Here is a 10,620-nt window from a genome sequence, read left to right on the forward strand (position 1 = left end):
CTGAAACAATTTGTAAATTCCTACTACCATTCCCAATTCAAATTCAGGACTGCAGGACTTTATTTGACCTTTTTAATATTATATTAACATTTCTTTTCTTCCACACTGAAAACCTTGGTGCCCAAAGACACAGGGGACAACAGAATTAGAATATCTCATAATTACCATTTGTAATTCTACATTACACATATAATAAACTCAAAATAACACTGCTAATTCTCCCACTACTGATTATAATCACTGGAAACCATTGGTTTTTAATAGATATCTCCATTTTCCATAGTTTTTAAATGGCTATATTAAATCTGCATTGTCACACCACAGTCTCATTGGACATCTAATCACTCACTTTTAACCTTCATTTAGATGTCCACAAATAATTACACATTCAATGTTTACCACCATTAACACTCTTACACAGGTTTTCTAAAGTTCTTTCTCTAATAGAATTCTCAGGAAAGGCTCACACAAATAATATTCCCCAGATTCTTATATGTTGATTATAATTTGTGCCTTTGACATTGGAAGCTCGGTTTTCTCTTTCCCTGACCATCCTGACTGTTAGTCTGTCTTATTCTGGCATTCTTGTTCATAAGCCTGATGATAGCCTAATACATTTTCTTCTAAGTCACAGACCCTTTGTGACTAGAAGCTTCTAAATTTTAGTTGTTTTACTAGAATATTTTTATGTTGGTCATTCTGGGTCAATATTTGCAGATATGTAGTATTTCATTATTTAGGTTAAAATCATTTTGTTTTCAATTTTTAAAAAATGTCTTAAATTATAGTGTTTACTATTTGCTCTGTTCTTGCTTCTATTTTTTCTTAAAGGATTCTTATTACATCTATGTTACATCTTACTTGCCTACATTCAATTATGTCACCTTCTCAAAAGATTTTTACATCTTTCATCATTTCTTTTCTTTCTTTTTTTATTGGCACTTTGTGGTTCAAACTGAGTCTATTTTATATAACTTTATATTTTGAAATTAAAGAAGATAGTACAGAGACCTCCCCCAAACTAAAATGCAAAATGAAAGAAGAATAAAACAGTAAAATAACAGATATTCAATAGCTGTGGGACATTTTCCAAAGACATGAGTATAACATATGCCTTCTTAGAATAAAAGAAGTAACAAAGAATGGAACAGAAAAAATATTTGAATTTATAATGGCCGAGGATTTTTCCAAATTAGTAATGGATGCCACCTTCTCTTAGCACCATCCTCTCTTTGCAGTGAACACCTCTTGACTCTTTGGTGTTCTCCTGTTTGCAAGTTAATCAGACACTCTATTGCTTCCCCCAGCTTTCCCCTGCACAGACATGAAAAACAGATAAGTCTTGAAGCAGTAGGTGGAAGAGGGTACATGAAAACACATCAAGGATGTTGAGCTTTCTTCATATGTTTGTTGGCTGCATAAATGTCTTCTTTTGAGAAGTACCTCTTCATGTCCTTTGCCCACTTTTTAATAGGGTTGTTTGTTTTTTCTTGTAAATTTGTTTAAGTTCCTTGTAGATTTTGGACATTAGACATTTGTCAGATACATAGTTTGCAAAAATTTTCTCCCATTCTGTAGGTTGTCTGTTCATTCTGATGATGGCTTCTTTGGCTGTGCAGAAGATCTTTAGTTTGATTCAATCCCGTTTGTCAATTTTTGCTTTTGTTGCAATTGCTTTTGACATTTGCATCATAAAATCTTTGCCTGTGCCTATGTCCTGAATGGTATTGCTAGATTTTCTTCTAGAGTTTTTATAGTTTTGGGGTTTTACATTGAAGTCTTTAATCCATCTCAAATCAATTTTTGTATGAGATGTAAGGAAGGGATCCAGCTTCAATTTTCTGCATTTGGTTAGCCAGTTCTCCCAGCACCATTTATTAAATAAGGAATCCTTTCCCCATTGCTTGCTTTGTTGAAGATCAGGTGGTTGTAGGTGTGTGGTCTTCTTTCTGAGTTACCTATTCTGCTCCATTGGTCTATATGTCCGTTTTTGTACCAGTACCATGCTGTTTTGGTTACTGTAGCATTGTAGTATAGTTTAAAGTCAAGTAGTGTGATGGCTCTAGCTTTGTTGTTTTTGCTTAGGATTGTCTTGGCTATATGGGCTCTTTTTTGGTTCCATATGAATTTTAAAATAGTTTTTTCTAATTCTGTGAAGAATGTTGATGGTAGTTTAATGGGAATAGCATTGAATGTATAAATTACTTTGGGCAGTATGGCCATTTTCATGATATTGATTCTTTCTATCCATAAGCATGGAATGTTTTTCCATTTGTGTTCTCTCTGATTTCCTTGAGCAGTGATTTGTAGTTCTTCTTGAAGAGGTCATTTATTTCCCTTGTTATCTGTATTTCTAGGTATTTAATTCTCTTTGTTGCAATTGTGAATGGGACTTCATTCATGATTTGACTCTCTGCTTGTCTGTTGTTGGTGTATAGCAATGCTTGTGATTTTGCACATTGATTTTTGTATCCTGAGACTACTGAAGTTGCTTGTCAGCTTAAGAAACTTTTGGGCTGAGACTATGGGGTTTTATAGACATAGGTTTATGTCATCTTAAACAATTTGACTTCCTCTCTTCCTGTTTGAATGCGCTTTATTTCTTTCTCTTGCCTGATTGCCCTGGCCAGAACTTCCAATACCATGTTGACTAGGAATGGTGAGAGAGGGGCATCCTTGTCTTGTGCCAGTTTTCAGGGGAAATGCTTCCAGCTTTTGCCCATTCAGTATGATGTTGGCTGTGGGTTTGTCATAAAAGGTTCTTATTATTTTGAGGTGTGTTTCATCAATATGTAGTTTATTGAGAGTTTTTAACATAAAGGGTTGTTGAATTTTATTCAACATAGGAAGGCCTTTTCTGCATCTATTGAGATAATCATGTGGTTTTTGTGTTTAGTTCTGTTTATGTGATGAATTATGTTTATTGATTTGTGTATGTTGAACCAGCCTTGAATCCTGGGGATGAAGCCAACTTGATCATGGTGGATAAGCTTTTGATGTGCTGCTGAATTCAGTTTGCTGTATTTTATCGACAATTTTTGCATCAATGATCATTAGGGATATTGGCCTCACGTTTTCTTTTTTGTTGTATCTCTACCAGGTTTTGGTATCAGGATGAAACTGACCTCATAAAATGAGTTAGGGAAGAGTTCCTCCTTTTCAATTGTTTGGAATAGTTTCAGAAAAAAATGGTACCACCTCTTCTTTGTACCACTGGTAAAATTCAGCTGTAAATCCATCTGGTCTTGGGCTGTTTTGGGTTAGTAGGCTATTTATTACTGCCTTAATTTCAGAACTTGTTATTGGCCTATTCAGGGATTCAACTTCATCCTGGTTCAGTCTTGGGATGGTGGATGTCAGACTGGGTAATTTATAAAGAACAGAAATATATTTCTCACAATTCTGGAGGCTAGAAGCTCAAGATCAAGGCACCAGCATGTTCGTTGGTCTGCAGAAACTTTGCTCTCTGCTTCCAAGATGGAGTCTAGAATGCTGAGTCCTCTAATGGGGAGGGACACTGTGTCCTTGCATGATAGCAGACAGAAAGGTGAGAAGAGATGGACTCCCTTTAACAAGCCCTAATTCAATTCACATGGGAGAAGCCCTCATAGCCAAATCACCTCTTAAAGGTCCCACCTCTTCACATCACCACATTGGCAACAACCGGATTTTGGAGGGGGCACATTTAAACCATATTACTGACAAACAGTTATAAAAGAGGGGAAAATAACCTTAATAACCTTTAACATGTATCGATTTGTTACCAGGTGCCAGACATACAGCAGTGCACATGCATTATTACATTTAATCCCCATGATTCTGGGGCAGGATCATGTTATGCAGAAAAACAAACTGAGTCTCAAAATTTCAGATTAACTTGCCTAAACTCACAAAAAATCGTATATGATGGAGCTGAGATTCAAGCTCAAGTCTGCATCTTTAAAGTTCTGCTGATATTCTCTTTTACTAGTCTGTAGAAAAAAAAAAAGTTAAATGCAATTAGCAAAAGCCAGTAGTGTGCATATCTCAGGTAATGTTGGCTGTAGCTGATTCTATCATCCACATTGTAAATAGGTACCTGAGGGTTCAGGAATCTGGGTCTTTGTCTAGCCCCTAAATTAGACTATTCTGCAGAGAAGTCATGATTTAAAGGCTTCTTTCAGAGACTTAATCTTACTTTATTTTATTTATTTTTATTTATAGCACTCCTTTGCCCATTTCCAGGACGAGTGTTTTCTCATCTTTCAGAAAACCTGTGGGATCATCTCCTCCCAGTGTGCACTGTCTGGTGGGGCTGTAATTAAGATGCCCTCCTCTCTCTTAGCAAAGGGCTGGGTGAGGCCCTCAGATGCTGAATGGATTGACACAAGGACAAGAGGTAACGCTCATGCAATTGTCAAATGAGCCGTGAGGAGATGGCCAAGTGTTGGCACCTGCCACTTACACCCCTGGCACTGCCCTGTGTTCTGCCAGGGTGGATTTCCAGATTGTGGCTCATTCTGTGAGGTATCTCTGATATTTTTGACACATACCTATTTTGTAATAATTAACCAGAGTAGATGACTATAGTCTACAAACAAAGAATTAATCAACAAGACCCCACACCTGCTTGACTTAACTTTAGTCAGCATCCTCTAAGCGCCGCAGGCTTCTACCATGGTGTGCATCTTTGTCAGGACTGAGTCGCTCAGTTACAACAGAAATCTTGCCAAGTCAGGGCGGTGAGAACCCCCCACCCTCCATATCTCATCGGCCTCCTCATCCTCCCCCTCCCCCAGGTGATGTCTGGTGACCCCAGCCTGTCTTCAGCAAGAATCCTGTTAGATCTTTTTAGAGAATAGAATTCTTCCAACCCCAGCTGTTTCCTCTTAGTAATTTTTCATCCTCCGACCCCTCCATCCTGCTTCTCAGCTATAAATTCTCACTTTTCCTTGTATTTGGAATTAAGCCCAGTTTTGCACTGAGGTGTCTTTTCCCTGACTGCAGTAGTTCCTGAATAATTCTTTCTCACCACTTTACTGTCTAGCTCTGGTTTTTCTTTAGCAAAATGTAGTGGCGTGTTGGTTGCTCCAAATGAGGACATAAGGATACTGTGGACTGTTCTCCCTTTTCTTTTATTAGAGTGAAGCTTGGCTTCCCAGCCTCATGTCCAGGGAATATATTTCCCATATCCTTCCTTATGTTCTTTTCTTTTCCTCCTGCCCTGTTAGAAAATAGGAAGCTCTGTCCGCCAACCGCCACCCCATCATTTAACATTTTCCCTCCATGTAGGTGTTTATCAAAAGAATTTGAGATTAAACTAAGACCCTTTTGGAATCAAATTATCCTCTGGAAAATCAAAAGTCCAAGCTACGCACCCTCAGTGCCTGAGGCAAACTGTGTTGCTGTAACATCAAAAAGGCTTTTGTTATTTTAAGTGTGTTCCTGTCTGGGTCTTCACTCTTTGGCTTTGTTTCTAATCTGAGAGCAATTTAACACCACCCTGATTTAGAAAGACAACCAACTAAAGTTAGAAAATACCTGACAACATCTACCAAAAGCCATTCCTTGTGCTAAGCCTGTGAAGAGAACTTTTGGAAATGACGAGATTATAGTTAGCTATCTGACTTTAAAAAGATCGGCTTTTAAAAAAGATGATGAGCCACGCACAATTAACTCTTAACTCAGTAGGCAAGAAATATCCCCTTCTTTCGATCACTTAAATCAGCTTATATTCTGATGCTAAGTCCCAGCAGCCTCATGAGAAGATTCTATGCCCATGACAATTGGGATCTCTCCCCAGGGTCTCTCCCAGGAGACGCATGAGATCCTGGAGGCTTCCTTGGTCCCTGCAGATGAAGAGAGAAGGCTTCCATCCTCCAGTCTATCCTGGTTGCTACTGGCATCAGCACTGCAAAAACCTTGTGTGGTCAGTTACATCCCAGAAGTATGTGGGTGTATGTGTGTGTGTGTGTGTGTGATAGTGTGATATTTGGGCACTGACAGTTTGGTGACACTGCGGGCTACGCAAACGCCACTCATGACATGGAGAGACCACCTCTAGATGCCTACTCTATTCAAGGACAACACACCATTTCTGCACTCAATCTGGCTGGAAATATGTTTTGTGTGTGTTTTTGTTTGTTTGTTGCTTTTAATAATCTTTTATGAGCCAGGAAATCCCACTCTTAGTGCTCTGACTCCTGTAAAACCATCACAACAGCAGCATCTTCTCTGAGATCTAACCTCTACCAAGAGAAGCAGAAGTAATTGCAAGTGCTATTGTTGCTGGAGTTCCCCAGGCCCCTCTCTGCTTCTTGACTCCTAGCTCCAGAGCTCTGCCTTTCCCATCTAGAGGTCCTTGTATGTATGATCTCCTCTGGACCTGAACCTTATGGCCAACATAGGCTTCCAAAGGCTGTTGTGCTCTCTTCCAGGTCAAAGTTCTTAAGGCAACAAGTGACAAAGTCTGGCACCTCTGGAAATATGGTGCTAATTTTGGGGAAAATCAGAATGGATATTTAAAGCAAATTTGATGTCTCCAGTTTCTCAGCATATGTTTGGACATGCATATGGCAGACAAATCAGCTTTTGTTGATGGAAAACATACTTCTTCTTGGTCCAGCTTCCATGTGTGACCACAGGATATTTGCTCAATTGAGATTGAGAATATGGTAGCCTCCTCTTTACAACCCGAGGGCATCCCAGAGGCTTTAGCTGTTCCAAGCAGTGTTAGTGAAATTTAGTGACGGCAAGCAGGTGCACCATGTAACTCTAGAGTTCCGTGCAGGTAGAGTCTGTGTGCAGGTGGGGCACACTTGAGGCCAGGTGCTGCCCCAGATAGAGAGGAGAGCTGCAACGTGGGTGTCAGGATTAGTAAGATAGGGGTGCTTGCTTGGTTGTGTTAAGGAGTTTGGTGAACGTTGTGAAAGCTGGGTCTACAGGACAGTGTTGTGTGTGCATCAGTGTCGTGGAAGTCAGCGGCCTATTTTTCAAGGAAGCTACAAAGCCCCCGATGCATTCGACACCTTTTCAAGGTTTGTTTTTTGCCAATGGACTTTGCAAGGCTCCAAACATCACTACTTATACGGAGAAGGCACAGCTCTGAACCATATTCTTTAATGCTGGAGAACCTGAAGAGACGTTTGTCTGACATAATTTTCATTGACTTGTGGAAGCATTAACACCTTATCTGCTTTGTAAATGCAAAGAGAAGATCAACACTCTGCTATCCATTCTCCTTATCAGACACTTAGCAAATGAAAAAGCCAAAGATGCTACTGAGATCATCAACTGTTGAAGTGCTTCTGAGCCTCTCTGATCTTCTTAGGATGCTCGGCAGAATGTCAACTGCTAGACCGCCCCAGCCTCTAGTCTTAGGGTCCCCACTGGAGCTGTGTGATAAATAAGGAAGACAGAGAAAGACTTGCAGATTCAAAACTGCCTTTGAAGGGCTCTTGGACGAATGTTTATTCAGAAGTGTTGAATCAGATTTTATTGTAGTTTGTGAGCATGCTCCTTAGTATAAGTTATGCACATTTGAAAGAAACAGACTGCAAGACACCATAAATCAGCTCTTTTTCAAGTTTCTAAAATTCCATTTTATGCTCAGAAGCTGTGGAGTAGAATTTTTGTGGACCTAGTCACTTTTTAAAATAAAAAATTAGATGAATAGAGTCCCCAAAGCAGTAAGGGCACGCGACTGATTTGCACAGTGGATCCCTATGTGGATTCATTGTTTGTGAATTCCACTGAAGCCACACAATCGCTAAACCCCTGGGCAGTGGGAAGCAACATAGCAGGTTTGCTCTGCCCCATCCCACCCAGAATGTGTCTGCCCAGAAGGATTGCGAGAAGCCAGATGGGGATCTGCCACTTATACCTGTCAGTTCCCGTGCATCTTACAGGATTTCAGCATAAACTTCCCTGTTATATGTGAATAGAGGATTTGAAGATATACGATTTTCTTTCCACATGGCTTCTAAAAACATACCCACTCACTGCTGATATTCAAGGGGGAAAAAATGATCTGTTCAAACACAGGAAGGAGGAAGACAGCTTTGCAGACCAGAGAGAGCTTATCTCAACCTACGATCCGCCCTTTTCCCAAGCAGTGAATCACTGTCCTGGTCACTTAAATTCTACACCTTTTCCCTTGTGCAGCCTCTAAAGCAGAGGTCTGGGAAGACATGACCTCACTCTCGGTAGAAATTTTTATTAAGTTTGGCAGCTAATGCAATTCTGTTTTGGAATTTACATACACATGTATGTTCATGCACACAACCCTACCTGAGCATGCACACACACATCTCACCCCTTTTTTTTTTTTTTTTTTTTTTTTGAGATGGAGTGCAATGGCATGATCTTGGCTCTCAGCAACCTCTGCCTCCTGGGTTCAAGCAATTCTCCTGCCTCAGCCTCTCGAGTAGCTGGGATTACAGGTGTGAGCCACCATGCACAGCTAACTTTTGTATTTTTAGAAGAGATGGGGTTTCACCATGTTAGCCAGGCTGGTCTCGAACTCCTGACCTCAGGTGATCCACCCACCTCCATCTCCCAAAGTGCTGGGATTACAGACATGAGCTACCGTGCCCGGCCCCTACCTCTCTTGTCTTAGGGGCTTCTCTATGGGTCCAGGGCAGATTGGGTCCTCCTTCCCCAACCCGGTTTCCTTCTAGCAGCAATTCTGTTTTGTGTCTTTATATAGAGACTCAACCTTGTAAGAATTCGTCTAAAGGGAAGAGCATTCATTTACTTTAAATGTTATAAAAATCAGGCAATATAACCCACCAGGAAACACTGACAGGCCACATGGAATGACTAAGGTAGTGACACAGAAAATCACATCATGACAGTAATGCCCACGTTATGAGATCTCACTCTGGTTCTCCTGTTCTGTACAGGATCATCAGGCCTTTCACCAGGTGTCTGCAAACGTGTTCTCTCCAGGAATCAGCAAGCTATGCTCTGACATTTTTCGTCTCTGATTTGTAATGTGTTAAATTCCTCTCATTTAATTATCACTAAAAAGTGGCCCCCCTGCAAATAAGTTTCATGTCACCTCACGTTCTCGCAGTCGTGTTAATTAATTTAACTATAGTTGAGCTGCACTGGTGATGGTATTTGAATCTCCTTTCTTGCCCTAAATCATATAAAATGCCAACAGGGCACAGGCTGTGTTGCTTTCTCAGGTCAGAAATGCATCAGCTTTTATTGAGAACATTCCCAAGTGACCTGTGAATCACTTGCAGCAGCTCTGTGACCCTGGCTTGGAGGACATAATTATCTTTATAGCTTTCTAACTGAGCATCTGTCTCTTTTTTGTTAAACACATGTCCATTGTCTGTGAGACAGAAAGCTCCCCTGACACCCCTTGGCCTTGTACACAGCACAGGCAGATGACAGAAGGGTTCTTTTTTGAGATGGAGTCTTGCTCTGTCACCCAGGATGGAGTGCAGTGGCGTGATCTCTGCTCACTGCAAGCTCCGCCTCCCGGATTCACGCCATTCTGCTGCCTCAGCCTCCCGAGTAACTGGGACTACAGGCACTATCCACCACGCTTGGCCAATTTTTTGTATTTTTAGTAGAGACGGGGTTTCACCATGTTGGTTAGGATGGTCTCAATCTCCTGACCTTGTGATCCGCCTGCCTCGGCCTCCCAAAGTGCTGGGATTACAGGCGTGAGCCACCGCGCCCGGCCGACAGAAGGGCTCTTTAGCAATAAAACTTGAGGCAGGGAAAGAGATACATTATTTTGCACAAAAATGAACAAAAGAGACTAAGCAGTCTTTAATTTGGGAAGTGTAAAGAGGTTGGCTCTGTCTGAAATAATCCACTTTGAGGCCAGTGCTCAGGGGTCTTGCCTCCCCTGAAGATCCTGAGCTCTGTGCTGGGTTATGTTGAGGAGAGATATGAGGCTTTCATCTAGGATAGGACTACTGATTGCAACATACCTGCTAGAGGACCAAAGAAGGGTTTCTAGAGATGAGTCAAGGAATATTTAGATGCCGGATGTCTACACAGTTAAGAAGAGAAGTGACAATGTCCCCAGAAGAGAAATAATGAGGCTTAGATTTTCCCTTAGTGCTGGACTGAGGGTGTGAAGAGGATCAAGAAGAGATGTATGCTCCATGCGAGAGCCACTGGATACAGTGGATAGCAGAGAAGGTGTTTTTACAGCTGAGCAAGATGTTTGTTTACTGGGTCAATTTCCATATGAGATCCCATGAGCAAGTAGGAGAGGGGGAAGCCTCAGAGAGCAGCTTATAATCCCACAGTGACCTATGAAAATGGTTTAGAGAATGTGGTATTGAAAGAGAAGGTCCATGATAAGCCATACCCTGGAAGAGCTGGCAGAAGGACTCAGGCAGATATTGGATTCAATGGTGGCTTCTCAAAAACCATGGCCCGAGGACCTGGGTCGGCAGTAAGTCTGAGGAGGCAGCCCTTGCTGAGTGCTGTCAAGTACCAAAGGCCTGAGATGGTTATGTGAGTTCCACTGGGGTACTTGAAGTTGGGAGTTCAGCCCAGAATGGAGGAGGAAGGTCAGAGGCTGAGGAGCAAGGCAGAATGCTTCAGAGCTGCATGGGACGAAGGTTGAAAGTCAGGAAGGAAGCACCTGTTTGATGCATGATGGTTCTT

This window comes from Gorilla gorilla, chromosome 13 (genome assembly GCF_029281585.2).
Source record: "Gorilla gorilla gorilla isolate KB3781 chromosome 13, NHGRI_mGorGor1-v2.1_pri, whole genome shotgun sequence".
In the NCBI taxonomy this organism is placed as follows: domain Eukaryota; kingdom Metazoa; phylum Chordata; class Mammalia; order Primates; family Hominidae; genus Gorilla; species Gorilla gorilla.